Genomic DNA, 19,585 nt, shown 5'->3' on the forward strand with positions numbered 1-19,585 from the left:
CCCAATGCCAATATAGTTTCGTCCACAAATATATGCTCAATTCACTTTACAGTATATTCTGTCAAGCGCTTTGAGACGTCTAGAAGACGTGAAAAGCGCTATATCAAATGCAAGGATTATTATTATTATTATTATTGTAGTGCTTTTCAAGTCTGGAAGATGTCACAAAGCGCCACAGGATTTTTACTGTAAAGTGCAGTGACTGTGTACTTTGTAGGCAGACATTTAAATCCATATGATAACAGTGCTGAGAAAACAACATTGAAAAGTATAAGTGATTTTTTTTATTACTCGGAGCTACAGTTAACTTTGTGTCTTTCAATGCCTTTGGGCTTAGATAAAGAGTCTGACTGAATCCCAAATGCATCAAGGAAATCCCTACTCAAACACTGTACTCTGCTTAATCATCAGTCTCTCTTTCAAAAGTAGTATTAATTTTGTTTGATAAAGAAATTAGGATGATATTACAAATATTGGTTAAACAGCTTGAATCTTAGATTGGAGCTTCATACTGCACTATATAATCACAAGCAAGTACTGCATTGTCTTTCTGTTAGAATGAGCTCCAAGTGATTAAAGAAAGAGAATCAATTGTCAGCTGCAGGAATATTATGAAATAGTAAAGAGGTGAAATGTGAGTGGCAATTAGAGACCAATTAGCTTAATATTTTTAAATGGGGAAAAATGTTTGAGATCATTGAAGGGAATACTATCAATACCCATCTGGAGTGCGGATGCTTATTGTAAAACGTGATAGTGCTCTTTTTAAAGAGAGGTTAACGTGGATTTGAAAACGATAAATTATGCCTTCCAAATCAATTCAACTTATTTCTGAAAGAAACTAAATTGGTGGCTGAGAACTATCCAGTGAATATAATGTATTGTAATTTGCAGAATGAGTTTGATAAAGTTCCACATAGAATTAACAGGCAAAATGGCTCATTGGATTGAAAACCTCTATAGCAATGAAAAGGATAAATGATTGGTAATGGAAGCTTTATCTTGGGCCATTGACCAGCAGAACTCTACAAACATCTGTTCTGGGTTTCCTGCTGTTCACATTATTCATACATGATTCAGAGGAGATACTCGTAATATTAGAGCATTTGTTAATGATACCAAACTATGCAGGATGGTGAATGATATGAGGAGGATAAATAGCCTTCAAGAAGATTGAAACCTGCCCGTAGGCTGTAGCTTTACAGCACTGGCCTAGACTATAAGCTCAAAATCCTGATGTGGCCCTTGAATACGCAATTTATTGACTCAGAGTGCTAGGAACCGAGCCAGGCTGACTCTTAAATGGTTAAATGGAAATTGAAACAGTGGATTTGAAATCAACTCTTTCCCTCTGGTAGACAAATCCCGAACAAGAGAGCATAATCTTATAATTAGAGCTAAACTGGTTAAAAATGGAACCAGACAAAGGAGTCAGAATGTGGCATGCACTGGGTACCCCAGAGGTTCATAGATGCGAACTGAAATGTTTAACAGGAAGATAGATATCTTGATATTAAGGGATATGGAGAACCAGCAGGGAAATGGTGCTAAAAATCTAAAGTCTCTAATAAAATGGAAATAATAATAAGCAGGTTTGACAGACCAAAGTACCTACTCTTTTTCCAATGTTCCTCTGAGCAGCAATATGTAAAGTAATTAGAACTCATCCCAGGTTTTTATCACTATCAACGGCATTCGCTCTGTCTCTGTTTGTATGTGTGTGTGAGTGTGTGTGTAGATATATATATATATAAACTTGTATTCCCATTCCACTTCTAGCAGTTAAGGTGACTGCCGTGTGCATTGTCTCTGCTACTTAATGATAGTGAGCTGCATCCATGAGGAAAACATAGTCTCACGGCACAATTCTATTGAACACATACATTTCAAGGGATGTTGCTCTGTCATACTGCACACAGTCTACAACACCAAGCATGAAATCATGCAGGTAACTTCACTGGCTCAACTCATTGTTTCTTTTATTTTGAACAAGACCATATGAAGAACGAATGGATGGCTCCTTTGGGCAATAACCGATCACGCCTCTACACAATCCACTGATGCTAACTGAGCACAGATATAAATAGAATTCATAGGACAATCAGGATCCTAAAGGAAAGCTTCTGTTGCTAGGTCCACTTTGGAGGAGCCCTGAACATGGGAAAACGTTGTACTTCTGTTGGTTTTCTGCTGGACGCCTCACAACTTGGCTGTCTCTAGTTTACTTTTCATATAGAAAAGGGATTCACATTTCTGAAGGAAGACAACAGGATCCAGCAGAATTTTTATATTTATATCTGATTCCCCGGAACCAGGAGGGAGAAAAAGTCTAATTGTGTGGGATATTTCAATCAGAAATTCATGAAAGATACAACTTGCACATAAAGCTTTTTAAGTAGAGTAACATTTCAAAGAGCTTAACAATGAAAAGGGACAATATTTAGAAGGGTTTGAAAGCAGAGAGAGAGGAATCTGAGTCTTTGGAGTTTTGGGAGAGAGTTCCATTGAACGGGAGCAAAGTGTTTGAAAGCTTGTGGGGTGGAGGATGCAGGATATGTGAGTTAGCAGAGAAGAGAGTGGATAGTGACAGATTGCGACTGCTGGAGTTCACAGAGATAGGTAGGGACAGGTAAGAGTTTCAAAGTTACAAAATATATTTCCATCCCTGATGAATGTTACCTTACCAACAGTGAAGTCTGCAAAAAAAATTACAGGAATCTTAGCTATAGTCAGCATAATGTAAAATGCAGTGACTGTATAATTGTAGATATGCCATTTGGGCCAGTGGTTCCTTGCATTATGTTGTGCCTTGCTATTCGTATCTTTGCAGAAACTGTATATGCAGGTTATGCATTTATATATTTTTGAGGAACATAAGCTAAGTCTGAGTTTGCTTTTCAAATTTCTTGCATGAATGCACATGAGTTTCACAGAGAATGTGCACCAGCGGAGCATTGCGACATAGATTTGATATTCCATTGTCTGGGGTTCTGTCATTGCATTGACAAACGTGTTCAGCAATCATCTGCAAGAGGTAAATGAAATGGATGACAGACTGAAATGTATATTAATCATACAAAAGATTTAGTGAAGGGGTGTGGTCAACACCAAAGATCTTAGAATGTGGCTCATGGCATATGTGATAGCCAGGCGCATCAGTGGCTCTCAGGAGGCTATTAAGAGAATACTTTATTTTAATTATGAATAATAATGATAATCTTTGCATTTGATGCAGCGCCTTATCACATCTTCGAGCAGGAGAAGTTCATTTGCCAAATGTGCTTAAAAAGAAAAGGAGAAATAATCTGACATTGTTTATAAAGGGCTCATGCACCCTGAACCTATTGCATTCTTCCGCTAACCCCCCCATCCCCCAACCCCCCACCATTTTTTGTCCCTCACTTTGAAAACCGCTGAATTAGATTAATACCTGAGCTGAAGGAGTTTAGCTATGATGGGAGCTTAGGTAGACTGAGATTATACTTTTTAGAGCAGAGTTGTTTGAAAGAGCCAGACAGACAGATAGTTAGTATAGGTTTTAAGGGGTATGGTGAAAAGGCAACGTATTGGGATTAAACGATGAAGAGAGCTAAAAAAATCTCCAGCTCTTCTTGTTTTCTTATGTTCCAAGATCCACGAATTCAAGATCCTCATCCTCACCTACAAGGCCATTCACGGCCTTGCTCCCTCCTACCTCTCCGACCTACTATCCCCCTACCTACCTGCCTGTACCCTCCGTTCCTCTGGCTCCGGTCTGCTCCACATCCCCCGCCCCAACCGCCCTACCATCGGTAGCCGGGCCTTCAGCCTCTCAGCCCCGAGGCTCTGGAACTCCATCCCCCAGTGCCTTCGCCGCCTCCTCCCTTTCCTCCTTCAAGGCCGGTCTCAAAACCTTTCTCTTTGAGCGAGCCTTCAGCTCCCCTCTCGACTCTCTACCCCCTCCTCGCTCCCTCCCTTCGCTCCCCCCACCCTGACCATTTCCCCCCTGCTCAGGTCCTGACCCAACTGTACAGCGCCTTGGGACGTCCTCCTGACGTGAAAGGCGCTCTATAAATGGAATCTTGTTGTTGTTGTTCCTATATTCCATCAAAAACTGAAACGCATCTGGACAAAGTTGAAAGGGATAAACTCCACATGGCTACAATAATAATAATCCTTGCATTTGATATAGCGCCTTATCATGTTATTGAGACGTCTCAAAACGCTTCACAGAATATACTGTAAAGTGAATTGACAGCTATTCCTGCCAAGACATGACAACAATGCAGTGCTCCTCTTAGCACTGCACCAGAGTGTCAGCCTTCGACTGACTCCGGCCTTCTGCTTGATGGGGCACTGATTGAGGAGTCTGTAATGTTCCCTTTCAGCCAATATTTTGGGAATTGAAATGTATCGACAAATCTCTGAAGCCTTGTAACAGTTTTAAAACTACTCAAGAAAATATAGGAGAAAAGAGGTCTTAAAACACCAATTCTCCCCCACCCTACCCTTACACACACACACATACACACAAAAAAAACACATATGCAAAAAATGGGAAGCTGCATAATATATAAAAATAGGCTTTACACGCTGAGTATTGATGTTCATTGCATGTTACTTTTGGAGAGCAGGAAAGTTAATTCACAGAAGAACGCAATACGTTTGTGAGGGGGATTGTATAACAGTGAAGATCCATGACAATAATATAAGTCTCCAACAAACAGACAGAATCCAACAAAACTGACAGTCAGGAATCTATTACACTCTCAAGCCCCTGTAAGACTGCTGCAGGTAATGACTTTTATGGTGCAATGGTAATATGTATCGATCAAATTTGCTGGGTAACCATATCAAGATACCGTTCTGACAGCAGAATACCTTGGCTTTGCAATTATTGAATCAAGACACTGGTTGTCAATGTCTGCTGCTGTTCCATTCCAGCGTCAATTCCAATCATACCTTTCTTTTTTGTAGTTTAATTTTTCCAAAGTGTGTATTTTCTTGGTGCATTTGCAAATATCTTGTGACTCTTTAGTCCGCAATGAAGAATAACAATTAAAAAAAAGAAAAATCCCCAAGAAGTTTTTGGCCGTGGTGTCTAATCCTTCTGATTGTGACTAACACAAAGTTTGATCTGGCACCTGGCAGATCAGCTCGCAGGCATGGCCATATTTCCAGATGGGAATTTGTGTCACGGTGGAGACGACTGCAGAGAAGCAGTGACATAATTTTGAGGGGGTGAACGCTTTCTAAAGGATGGCCCATTTCACTCAGTCAAAGATTTGCAACTGTTCGTCGATCTTTTTTGCACTAGTGTAGGCCTAGATGGTAATGATGCGATTCTATTTTGACGCACACTCACCTGGACGCATATTGAGAATTACAGCCTTGTCCCTTAAATAATAATAATAATAATTAAATTATTAGTGTGGGGCGTAGAATCGACTTTGAGACTGGTAATGTGGGGGGCAACTAGGCAATGAGGTCTCACCAAAGGAGCCTCGCACCCCATCTGAGAGGGAGAAGGGCAGAGCTGGGGTGGGTATAAAAGCTGTAAATGCTCCAGGAAGCTGCCCCGCCTGAAGGGCGCTACATAAATGCAAGTTTTTGTTGTTAAACTGATCCACTGAGCTCCCTCTATCCCCCACAAACTGTATTGAGGAAGGCCCTGTGGCTCGCAGGAGAGAGAACAAAGGAATCATGTGGCCTAGATGGTGAGGGATGAGTAATTGAGAGGGATGGGGACCATGAGTGGGAACAAGTTATAGGAGAGGATGTATATGAAGCACCATCGGTGACCGGGCTTTCAGCCTCTCTTCCCCCACACTCTGGAACTCCATCCCACAGTTCCTTCACCTCGCTTCCTCCCTTGCATCCTTCCAGACCGGTCTCAAGACCCTTCTCTTCGACCGTCCCTCCCACCTCTCTGCCTCCACCCCTCCCCCCCATGCTCGGGCTCCGACATCTGACTGTTCAGTGCTTTGGGATGTCCTCCCGACAGGAAAGGCGCTCAATAACTGTAATTTTGTTGTTGTTGTTGTTGTTGTTATAAGAGGGGGTGTTGTGGGTTAGCCCCAATGGTGCAGAGGATAAGACTGCAGATTATAGATAAGGTGCTAGCTTTGCTGTGTTTGTTACTCCCAGCTGGGACAACATGGAAGGCTAAAGTAACCCTGTTTTTCCCAGGGTTACGGAGGTAAAAACTACCCTGGGTTCCTGCTCCTTTAAAGCCTCTTCTTTACTGGTTGTTTGTGTGTGGCAGCCGGATGGGGAGAGCTCAGGCTTGGCTGTGATGCTCTTTGCAGTCAGGTGGTTGGTGACCTTCACTGTTGAGGCTCACACAGGAACAGTGGCGACTCGGGTGGGGAAGCGGAGAGCAGCAACCAGTGCCAGGAGCAGGAACATCCGGAACATTGTCCGTGAATGGATGACCTGGAGGTTGACCATATTTTTTTTAAGTGCAGGAAGCAAAAAATTGGATATTTCTGTGTTGTCACAGACATCACTTTTTATGCACGTGCAGGAAGTGACAACGGTGAGCTACCGACCTGGCCTTTGGCCATTTGAGAGCGAGTCCTGTGCTCTCATGCACAGTGACTGAGGGTTACATTGCAACCACGTTATAAGCGAATTGGCGTTATAGTGAAATGGATTATAACAGGGCTTCACAGTGTTTGTGTGATTATATAAAAAAACTGTGTGTATTGGATTTGTGTGTATGTGTGTCTGTAGCAAGGAAGCTTTGCTTTCCTATTTTATCTGAGTATCTCCCCTGCCATTAGCAGGCTACTTTGTCTTGTCTTGTCTTGTTTTGTGTAATGTGAAGAAACACTGTTGCCCAGCTATCCCACTCACTGAGGGAAACTGTCACTATTATAATTGCCTACAAATAATAATTGCTGTGAAATGCTTTGAGACGTTTCAATATCATAGGCACAATATAAAATGCATTGGTTATTTATTATACTTGTGAGTGACTCATTGATATACAGCGGTGCATATGAAACAGGAAATTGCAGGATAATCGACATCTGTGATGTCGGATTTTAGAGGATATCAAATGATTTGGGACAGTGAACTACACAAAAAATATTTTTGTCCACATAATTTAATACTGTTCTAGTTTTGATGTACTTGGCCTTAGATACACTATGCATCACTAATCACACCTCAAAAAGAAACTGCAAAATTGAGTTCTTGGAACTTTAGTTCTGCATTGAAGAAAAACAAAATCTCTTTTAAGCAACATAACTTCCCCCTGAAGCCCAAGGTGTCAGCCTGGCTCAGTCTGCAGTCCTCTTGTCTCTGGGTCACATGGTGGCGGGTTCAAGCCCCAGGGACTCAGATGTTCTGTTACAGTGTGGTGAACAGCAAATGGGAAGTGACATTAATGGAGACCCGATAATCCAGAAGTCATCCATTCTTTTCTTGTATTGAAGAAACTGACGGACGAACAGAAAGTGAACTGGCTGGCAGCACATATGGCAGTAAAACCAGTTATCACAACCTGTTATAGCATTCGGTGGATGAAATTTATGGATCTCAAATGCTGGATTATAACAAGGTTCTACTGTATTAACGGAAAGAAAACATGCACATATACATAAAAAAAATTAAGCAGAAAATATGCAAAAATGACGTTTAATACGAGTTATTGTAAGCAGTGAAGAAAACAAGGTAGAGTATCACTTACATGATACTCAGTGCAAATGATGTGCAAATCTTAGGGACAACTGCAAGAAGATGTTCAATTTTTAAGATTTGAGTTAACTAATAATAGATCCAACGTCCTCTATTTGGAATAAATTGCATCTGATATATTGAATGGAGATTATATCAAAAGCAGTATACATAATTAACTCAGTGTGAACTGAAGCATGCCAAGCTTTCAAAAATCTCATCAAAGGAATATTCATTCGAGGTGGACAAATGCTAATGAAATAACTAATTCAATCATCTCTCGCAGCAAAGACTGACCTCCTTGACACTGTTCACAGTGATCAACTGAAATGGGTAAAAAAATTGAGAAAGCAAAGTCAAGGTTCCCCACACCCTATTGAAAGGACAGATAGCAGACGTCCAGTGAGTAGTGCGGCCGATTCAGGAGGAGTAGCTGTCAAGTGGACAAGAGGCAGAGCTAAAATCAAAATGGGGTGACATTTTGGGAGGTCAGCTGGGTGTCTGACACATATGGAAATCCTTCTCCATGTTTAAGAGTCTCCAATCCAAACTGAGAATTCCATGCATCCCTCCAAAACCAAAAACAATAATAAATTGGTCATTTTCAATCTACGACTGTTTGTGGGACATTGCTGTGCGCAATTGGCTGCCGCGTTCGCCCACAAATATACAGTCAATTCACTTTACAGTGTGTTCTGTGAAGTGCTTTGGGACGTCCTCCCGACGTGAAAAGCGCTATATCAAATGCAAGGATTATTATTATTATTATTATTATTATTATTATCCCACCCACACATGGAAATTTCCATGGATTGGAATGAAATGCGCACTCTTCTGCCTTGAGGGACACATCCTGCTTAATTAATTCCAGAGAGTATTACACGCAGGCTGTAAAGAGCCAAGGCTTGGGGTAAATTGTGATTCAGAATTAGCTGAATAAAGTGCATTCCACAAAACACAATCCAACAAAATTCCTTCATATCCAACAATTTCCAAACTGGACGAACAACTGGTTGACTCACTGCAGAATAAGCCAACAACAACAATAACAAATCATAGTCATATAGCGCCATTCACGTTGGAATGATGTCCCAAGGCTTGCTGTGATGAACCAGCTTGCATCTTTGCTGCACACTGGCATATTGGGAAATGCAATAGTAATAATAATAATCCTTGCAATTGATATAGTGCCTTATCACATAGTTGAGACATCTCAAAGCACTTCAAAGAATATACTGTAAAGTATACTCTATTTTGTCATTGGAGAAATGCTGCCCCAAAATGCTAAGTAATTGAATTGTTACATTGTTACACTAATGAATCACCTGAAGTGAATGAATTAAATATAACAATAATAATAATCCTTGCATTTGATATAGTGCTTTACCACATATTCGAGCTGTCTCAAAATGCTACACAGAATATACTGTAAAGTGAATTGACTATATATTTTGTGGGTGAAATGCAGCAGCAAATTGCTCACAGCAGTGTCCCACAAACAGTCGTGGATTGAAGTAACCAATTTATTATTATTATTATTTCTACTAACAGCCAGGTTCCTACTTACTGCTAGGTAAACAGAGGTATGTGGAGTACGGAAACTTGCAGAACATTTTGCCCTGCTGGGAATCAAACCCAGGTCTTTCGCTTGCAAGGCGAGTGCTCTAACCACTGAGCTACAGTGATCTGAAGCAAACCATGAAACGAAAATTGTGATGTTTCTTAAAAAAACGGGAAATGTGATGGACAGTTCTCTTAATGGCAAACTGTGTGAGTTTAGCTGGTTAATTTCGAGCAGTATCCCAATGCACAACCTGGTGTCCTCAAGCCTTGGCTCTTGCCAACCTGAGCCTAATACAACAAAGAGAGTGTGTATTCCATTTCAGACACAAACAACATTTCCACGCCTTTGTGGACCTCTTAGTTTGGTTTGGATGCTCTTAAGCATGTTTCTGTATGTGTCAGACACCCAGCTGATGAAAAAAATTGTGAAAGCAATTCCTTGGGGATTTTTAATGTTATCTTTTAGTGACGAAGGTCAAGAGACTTCATTGTGAGAAATCCTTGAATTTGGGACAACACTCAATTACACTAAAAGTTACCTTACCATTTATAAATAATTTGAGCTGAGATGAAGTGCTTCACAGGTTACACAAATGATCTCTACAAGGTTACTGAAAGGAAAATGTTTTGCTCTGCTGATAACAGATTGTGTGAGGAGACAAGCAGAGCAACGGAGGCTGATGTTATTCACAAGGATCTGGAGAGTCTAAAGCAGTTTGACTGAAGATGGGCAAATTACATTTAATATGGATGAATGCGAAGGAAAAGAAAGCATGCACTTGGGAGTAAAGATCAGCTTTGATTCAACTAACTTGAAAGATTGGACCAGATGAAGTAATTGGGAGTGGCTGGAAATAAATGTCCGGGCACGTCTTAGTGGCAGTAAGATAGTGATTTGATAAGATAAGTAAAATATGGTACATTGCCACAATAAGTGATTCCAAGCCCAGTGATGGACCATTAACTGTATAATACATTTGTGAAGCAGCACTGAGTTTTGATGGCTAAACGTCTGGAGTGATGTTAATGTTTCAGCAAAGGACCAGTGGGAATCGACAAAGGTGATTTCAAGACTAAGTTAACTATTCTCATGAACAAAAACGTAATGAATCAATGAAGATTATCTTCTGAGAGATTTTTTAAAAGAAAAAATTCCTTATTCTTTATTTCCCACATTCATCCTCTTTCCCTCTGTCTATCTCTCTTTCCCTCTTTCTTTCCCTCTCTCTTTTTCTCTTTCTCTCTCTATATTTCTTAATCACTTCAAGGAAATTGTTGATTCAATTCAAGTTTTCAAGCAGTGAAGATAGTTCAAAAAATAAAGTGTTTGAAATGAATTAGAATGCACTTTCAAAACTGAAAAAAGCACAAAGCAAAAATGACATAGAATTACATAGAACTTCACAGCACAGAAACAGACCATTCGACTAAACTAGTCCATAGTTTATACTCCACACAAGTCTTCACCCTTACTCTTCTCTTCTCCTATACAACAGCAACTTGCATTTATATAGCACCCTTAACATGGGATAGCATCTCAGAGTGCTTAATAATAATAATATAATAATAATCCTTGCATTTGATATAGCGCTTTTCACATCGGGAGGACGTCCCAAAGCGCTTCACAGAACACACTGTAAAGTGAATTGACTGTATATTTGTGGGCGAACGCGGCAGCCAATTGCGCACAACAATGTCCCACAAACAGTCGTCGATTGAAAATGACCAATTTATTATTGTTTTTGGTTTTTGGAGGGATTATTATTAGGCTCTGTGTGGAGTAAGGAAACTTGCCCAAGGTTTTGCCCTGACCTGCCTGGAATTGAACTCAGATCTCTCGCTTGCAAAGCGAGTGCTCTAACCACTGAGCTACAGGACTCCACAAATAATGACTGAGCTTGATGCTAAGCTGGGGAGAAAGAGGAGATGATCATAGGCATGGTGTTATCTGAAGCCGAGCAAAGAGGGGGCAAGATGGAGGGATTGAAGCACTAAGTCCAAAAGTTTGGGGGCACGGTGGCTGAAAGTACAGCTGCCGATACTCAAGGGGTTGAGAGATGTGCAGAAGGCTGGAGGCGGTTAAGCGAAGGGGATGAGTAATGGAGTGGTGTGTGAGTTTTATATTCTCCAGAATGTATGAATTAAGTTTTCTCAGAATTATGTTGATGCTTTTTGCTTCAACAACAGTTTCTCACTATCCTCTGTGTCAAGAAGTTCCTCCTTAACTCCCTTTAAACCTGCTACTGGCTATCTTATCAGAGCATTGTTTCAGGTAGTTAAAAGTTAGTAGAATAAAACATTATCCATTATCCACCCTTTGGAACTCCATCCTACAATCCCTTCACCTTGCTCCCTCCCTTGCCTCCTTGAGGGCACAACTCAAGACCCTCCTTTTCAACCATACCTTCAGCCGCCCTCCTACCTTTCTGTCCTCCCTCATCCCAAACTTGCCTCCCCACACGCTCAGGTCCTGATCCCCGACTATTCAATGCCTTGGGACGTCCTCCCGATGTGAAAGCCGCTTTACAAATGTAATTTTGTTGTTGTTGTTTGTCATTAACCATCCTTTTGTTCTATTAATGATGTGAGCTATCACTTCTGTATTCACGGAGACAGAGTATTCAGTTTTCAAAGTATTGTTGTTTAGTCCCTCGTAGGTTGCTATGGTAAATGGAGCAATACAGTTTGACATTCACTGAATCATATTGTGTCATGATACTGCAGGTTAGCACACAGGCAATCTGAATTAATTCTACATAGACTAGTCTGAAATAAGAAAATGAAAAGTCCTCTTTAGAGTCACTGAGCTCATCTTTCACTTCTCACGTTGGGTATAATTTGCACATGATTTTCCTCAGCCAAAGTATATAATGCCCTAAATCAAATGAATCACCACAGGTCAAGATGGAATTTCGCTGATCTCCCTGAACTGCATAGATAGAGTGAAAACTCTGCATCAATCTAAAAATACAATCTACATTATTCATCTCTGGCACGTGCCAGTTCTATGACCCCAATAGAACTGTTCACCAGGGGATTTCACAAGATTATAAGATTGATGTTGATGAAGAAGATGCCCATTTGATCTCGTCTTTTCAAAATATCCACCCTACCATGCTCCAGTCACAGCATCAAACTCCTTTTTAAATGAGTTCAGTGTCTTGGCTTCAACTGCTCCTCCTGCCAATCTTTTCCACTTGTTAATTGCCCACTGAGTAAAGGAAAAACTTCCAAACCTGTGTCCTGTTGTTCTACTGCCTTGGTGCTTCCAAAAGTTTTGACCTGGGTTTACTTTGTCAGTTCCAATTAAAATTTTATACACTTCGGTAACTCCTTGCTTGTTTGGTCAGCTATGTCTGTAATTATCCTTATAATCTTCAGCCCATTTCTCAGATATTTATTCAGATGTTTAATTTATAAAGTTTTTGCAACTGCAAAAGAACACAGACAGGGAAAATAACAATAATAATAACCATAATAGTGATCCTTTTGCTAAGAACATTTCATTATAAATTGAAATGTATTTATCATTCTCCACAGAGGGAAAAAATCTCATATAATCTCTTGTAAGCTGTAAAACCCACATCAGGATTTAAATTTACATAGTCTAAAATGACATCCAATGCACTGCAAGAGGGGTGTTGCATTGTCACTTTTGCCATAGTTCGGATAAGACGTTAAACCAAGGCTCTGACTGTCTGTTCAGGTGGCCGTTAAAGATCTCATTGCACTGGTCGAAAAGAGAATGGAGTTTTCCCGGTATACTGGCACCCCAAATAACAATCCCACAAAATAAAATTGGTCAATGGCTTCATGACTGTTTGTGGGACATTGCTATGTGCAATTGTACTGCTGCAATTGTATTTGCCTACAAATACCCAGTCATTCAATTTCACAGCAATTCCTGTGAAGTTCTTTGAGATGTCCTTCCGACGTGATATGGCACTATACCAAATACAAGGATTATTATTATTTTATTATTATGTCACACTGGAGGTTTGTTAATGTTGTACTCGTTTCTTCTCGTTCTTCTATTTTCCAAACTTTGCAGTATATTGGAGCTGTGGGCTGACTGCTATAATGCCCTCCCCCTTCTCCCTTACTCAGTGTCCAATCCGGCCACTGTGCACCAGCACTCTCAGATCCTAATCTGCGTGAAGGGTGCAGTATGAACTGTGTTGTTGTCGTTGTTGTATTTTAAAGCTCTGGACTGTGTTCAGTCTCAAACTCTATTCCTTATTTCAGTTGCTGGATTTTGTGCCTGGACATTGCCGACTTGGCATTTCCGATTTGACAGCTGCGAATTTCTCAAAAGTTGCAATTAAAGCAGCCATTCGGACTTGTGAATATTGCAAATTAGAGCCCAGCGTTTTATGCAGTATTCATTCATTTCCCAAACCGGAACTCACATCCGGTTTGGTTCTCACCTGATAACTTGAATTATCTTAGTCACTCAATCACTATTCTATTAATATCTAGACTTCCTATCCAAAACAGGGAGTCAGTTTGACTCAGTCAGTAGCTCTCTCGCCTGTGAGTCCTGTAGCTCAGTGGTTAGAGCACTCGCTTTGCAAGTGAAAGACCTGAGTTCAATTCCAGGCAGAGGGCGAAACCTTGGGCAAGTTTCCTTACTCCACACGCCTAATAATAATCCCTCCAAAACAAAACAATAATAAAATTGGTCATTTTCAATCTACGACTGTTTGTGGGACATTGCTGTGCACAATTGGCTGCCGCGTTCGCCCACAAATATACAGTCAATTCACTTTACAGTGTGTTCTGTGAAGCGCTTTGGGATGTCCTTCCGACGTGAAAAGCGCTAAATCAAATGCAAGGATTATTATTATTATTATTATTATTATTATAAGGTTGTGAATTCAAGCCCCACATCAGGACTTTGAACTCAGCTTTTAGGCTGACACTCCAGAATTCAACATTCTCTTCATGGCAATTTCTGGGACATTGCTGCGCATATATTTGCTTCCACATTCCTCTAAAAAAGCAGTTACTATACGTTACAGTAAATCCTGTGAAGCGCTTTGAGATAATAATAATAATAATCCTTGCATTTGATATAGTGCTTTATCACATCATTGAGACATCTCAAAGCCTTCACAGGATATGTCCCACTGATGTGAAATGCACTATATCAAATACAAGGATTATAATTATTAATGGCTAACTAGCACGCTGATAATTTATGCAGCAATATTTAATCCCATACTTTCTGTGAGTGGCCCGCTTTACACTAGTCTCAGTGCGTACCTCTGAGATCTCACTTCAATTCATCAAACAGCAGTAAATAAGATTCACTGAACTAAGTACAGTAATGTGACCTCAAACTTGGGGTAACTGCAGCTCAGTGAATTCATTCTGCATTCATTCTTCCTTGTCAATTTTGATTTACTCAGTTCGCAAACGTTGTCAATATTTATAGCCTGTCTCCTCATGTTACCAGTCATCAAAAGCTTCTTCACTGCTGTCTATCGATTGCTGTCTTCCATTTGCAATGATCATTCCTTTTACTAAGTTACTTAGTATATGGTGAGGAAGTCTTCAAGATCCTCGCCTTTGTATTCAAATCCCTCCACTCCTCTGCACCTCCCTACCTCTCTGACCTCCTCTCTCCTCAAAACAGTGCCCGTTGCCTTCGTTCCTCCGGGTCTGGCCTCCTCCTCGTCCCCCGAATCCTGCACTCCACCCTTGCTGGCCGTGCCTTCAGCCACTATGCTCCGAGGCTCTGGAACTTCCTTCCTCATTCCCTTCACCTCGCTCCCTCTCTTCCTATTTTCAGGTCTCTGATAAAGACCTTTCTCTTCGATCGCACCTTTGGTCACCTTCCTCCCCCTCGCCCTGGCTCAGCCCCGGGATCTGTTACTGCAAAGCGCTCTGAGGCGCCGTCCGGCGTGGAGGGTGCTATATAAATCCAAGTTGTTGTTGTTGTTGTTGAAGTCAAAGAATTCCGTTGTGCCAATGGAATGTTTATGCTATAAGCCTTCGTTGTGAGGACTCAAATACAACAACAACTTGCACTTATATGTCATGTGTCAGTCGGCCTCAGTGGTAGCACTCTCACCTCTGAGTCAGAAGGTTGTGGGTTCAAGCTCTACGTAGGAATCTGAAATTACACAGTTTAAGCTGACATGGGTTGCATTGTTGGAGGTGCTGTCCTTTAGATAAGACGTTAAAGCGAGGTCCCATCTACCTGTTTTTGTGGACGTTAAAGATCCAATGGCACTATTCGAAAAGAGAAGGGAGTTTCTCCCAGGGTTCTGGCCAACAATCCCCCAAATAAAATTGGACCCTCATTCCTGCACTGCTGTGTGCCAATTGTCTGCTTCATTTGCCCTCAAAATACCCAGTCAAATCCACTTCACAGTATATCCTGTGAAATGCTTTGGGACGTCACGACGATTATGATAAGGCACTATATCAAATGCAATGATTATTATTATTGTTATTATTATAGCACCCCACACACAGGATAGCATAATAATAATAATAATAATCCTTGCATTTGATATAGCGCTTTTCACGTCGGGAGGACGTCCCAAAGCGCTTCACAGAACACACTGTAAAGTGAATTGACTGTATATTTGTGGGCGAACGTGGCAGCCAATTGCGCACAGCAATGTCCCACAAACAGCCGTAGATTGAAAATGACCAATTTATTATTGTTTTTGGTTTTGGAAGGATTATTATTAGGCTCTGTGTGGAGTAAGGAAGCTTGCCCAAGGTTTCGCCCTCTGCCTGGAATTGAACTCAGGTCTCTCACTTGCAAAGCGAGTGCTCTAACCACTGAGCTACAGGACTCTACTGTATTCTCGTATCTAGCATCCTAGTAAGCTCCGGACAGGTCCTATAGAATACCTTGGTTACTACACCAAGGTCTTTCTCCAGTATAAATGTTTTGTTCAACAATTAATATTTCCTAGTAAACGTCTTAAATGACTTCTCAGTCCTGCTTGAATTTCTAACTAACCTAATGTTTCTTCCATCGATATTAATTCCTTTTAGTCTGACTGGTTTACCACTGTTGTGTACTGTAAACCCATTTAACTTGACGGCTGCTGTTTGTATTATGAAAGAGCCCTGTCTCTTGCTTTGCATTTCTACACAAACGCTAAGGACAGGACTGCCTTATCCCATTAAAATGAAGGTAAAGTTTAATTTGTTTATCGTTCGTGGCTCATCCAATTTCACGCAAAAATTTCCAAATGCAAAAATAGCTAAGTTAAATGGGCCACAAAAAAATGCCAGTTATACAGTATTCTCATCTGTCTGAGTTTCTCACACTCTTCTTTCTTCCTGGAGCCAGTAGTGCCAGTATTGTGATGACATTCTATCTTCTGAGCTTCTATTCACTTGGCCTTTTGCACTGAAACACAGTATTTTGTTTGACTCCCAACTCTTCTTCAAACCCTACAAACGAGCCTTCACTTATTCTGGTTTGCCTCACCTCTGCAACATCGCTCATCTCCACCATTACCCCTACCTGGACCTCCAAGACTCTCATCCACACCTTCATCACGTCCAAGCTTGATTATTACAATGCCCTGTTCGCCAGACTCCTCAGCTTTTCCCATGACACTAAGAGATGGGAAAGAGAAGGGAGTTTCTCTCAGTCTCCTAACCTTCCAGGTCAACAGACCAGGATAAAAAAAATGGTCATTCACTTCATTACTGTTTTCAGTATGCAGTATGCAAATTGGCTACTGTGTTTGCTTACAAATACAGAGTCACTACATTTCAGAATAAAATTGTGTGAAACACTTTGAGACGTCTTGAAGATGTGGTATGTCAAATGCAAGGATTATTACAGAGTAGACAACTCCAGTCGTGGAGCTAGTACCGGTACTGGCATGTGTCAAATGGTCTTCTGTGATGTAAACATCTTCTAAATCTATGAATTCCTTGGAGTAGCAAAAAAACAACTTAAATATGTACAGCACCCTTCATGTAAAATAATGGAAAGACTTAGTTTTGCAAACAGTCCCATTAAGACTGAGCAATTAATTGTTGCTTGAAGAAATGTTCACTTGCATGAAAAACCCTCTTAACATATTGCCCTTTAGAGGAATGCACTCTAACTCTGCACATTTGATAGGGGAGGGGGAGGTGACCATAAGCATGATCAAAAAGGAAGATCTTTAGCTGGGATTGAAAGTGGGGAGGGAGTAGGCAAGATGGAGGGATTGGGGGAGAGTTACAGAATTTTGGGGCGTACAGCTGAAAGCATGGCTGCCGATGGAGGAGCAGAGGGGACGAGGGACAAACAGGAGGCCAGAGCCAGCTGAGCGGAGCCAGTAGATGGTGGAGTAGGGGATAAGCCAGTCAGATAGGTAAGGAGGTACATAGAGGGATTTCAAAATGAGTGAGAGGTCTTGAAATTGATCTGTTTGGTAAATTGGGAACCAGTGTGAGCCCAGGAAGCACTGGTGTGATGGGGGTAGAGTTTTGTGCGTCCTCCCAAGGTGAAGGGCACTGTATAAATGTAAATTGTAGTATTGTACTGTATTGTGAAGCACTTCGGAATACAGTACAACAGTACAATCTCTGCAAAGAGCAGGGCAAATCCAACTTGCCCACACAAAAGTTCATAAACCCGGCAGCCAATTTCATGCACAGTAATGTCCCACAAACAGACATGATCAGTCTCATCTGGGGGTTTATCGGCTGGGACACTGAGACTTAGTCACAAATTCAACAACATGAAGCTCAGAAGAGACGAAGGTGAACAGACATTTCAAATGTAATCATTTCAGAAAGAGAGTGTGGAATTGCCTATCTAGGGAGGTGTTGGAAGCAGATGGTGCAAAATTGATAACTGGATAACTACTTGGCCTAGAAATTGGCGGAGTCATATCAGAGATTGAGTATTTCTGGAATCTTTATTACATTTACACACAAAGAAAATACTGGATTAGGAAGATCTTGGAATAATAACCAAGGAATCCTATAGGAACTGTGTGGGGCTCACTAGGTTGCTATCTGGCATGTAGAATGCTATATAAGTGCAAGTTTTTTGTTGAAACAAGGACTAGCCAGATGGGCACACTGGTATTTTCCAATCCTGTGCATTTCCCATGTTCCTACATGAGTCAGGCGCGCCAGCCTAAATGCTAGAAGGAAATTCCTTTACCTTCTGGTAGATATTCACACCGAGTAAAGCTCTAGGAATTGACATGTAAACATGGTTCTCGGAAGAAAATGAGGGCTGCTATGTATTTCACTGGCACAGGCATCGTGGCATGTTTCCTGACCTCTCACTCATTGCTGTGTAACATTTGGTTTCTAAGTTTAATATACAGATAACAACTGATTATTTAGTTGGCAGCAGGCAGTGGGCTTTCATTCCTAACCTATAATGTTCACAGCAGTGAAGTTATTAGGTGGCAAGCTGCCAAGCTTCTCACTCAAACAAGCAGTGGGAGGAATAAGCATTAATACTCATTCAGATGTATGACACTGCAGCTTTTCAGCTGGTTGTTAGGATCTCATTGGGACCAGTACAACACCAGCAGAGCTGATACTCACAAATGTTATTTGTTTGCTCATTCTTCACAATTTCTTTTTACTTTATGGAGCGTTTATAACGGTTGACTGCTCTGAATGTGTTGTCTAAGTACATTTTATTTTGCACCTGCGTCCAGTCCATACTGATAATAAAATCGGTGTGGCAATTGTTTTTAAGTATTAAAGAAGGTTTACATATATATTTATTGTGGGGAACCAAAAGAAGCCGTGCACAATTGTTTCTGTGATAAGATGAGATGTAGCGATTCGCTTTGATGCTTTTCCATCATGCTAAGTGCCTTCCAACAAATGGAAAAACTTGTCAAAGAGTTTTCGTGAACACATAATAAGATAGGAAAAGGAGTAGACCATTCACTCCTCCACCGCATTATTAGATCATGAGTAATCTGCACATAAATATCATCTCTCTCAACCGCGCTGTCTATCAAACATTCATCTACCTCCCTCTTAAACATTTCAATTGGTCAGGTATTTCCAGCCTTTTGTGGCAGTGAATTCAACATTTCCACAACTCTGTTTTTCTGATTTCACTTTACTGGTCTAGTTCTAATTTTACGATTATAAACTCTAACTTTACAGTTATGATGACAATGCTCTTGTTAAAACCTACAAGTTTCTGATATAAATCAGTTCTGGGAGGGAGAGGAAAGAGTTGCTAGCAAATGCAGCTCTAGAATTCTTGAAGATCACCAATTGAACATTGGGGATCTGTATGACCTTCCAAACTATCAGCCACAGACAAATGTCGGCCCATTTAACTCATGACGCTAATGACCAAGTGAGTCATTTAGCTTGCGATCATCATCGGACTATTTAACATACC

General features: G+C 40.9%; 1 protein-coding gene across 6 annotated transcripts in view; it reads left to right on the plus strand.

Annotated features, from left to right (window-relative positions):
• slc2a9l2 (solute carrier family 2 member 9, like 2) overlaps window positions 1-19,585 on the plus strand; it is a 191,068-nt gene that overhangs the window by 69,244 nt on the left and 102,239 nt on the right. The gene's annotated exons all lie outside the window — the stretch shown is intronic.

This window comes from Callorhinchus milii, unplaced genomic scaffold (assembly GCF_018977255.1).
Source record: "Callorhinchus milii isolate IMCB2004 unplaced genomic scaffold, IMCB_Cmil_1.0 Scaffold1, whole genome shotgun sequence".
Classification (NCBI taxonomy): domain Eukaryota; kingdom Metazoa; phylum Chordata; class Chondrichthyes; order Chimaeriformes; family Callorhinchidae; genus Callorhinchus; species Callorhinchus milii.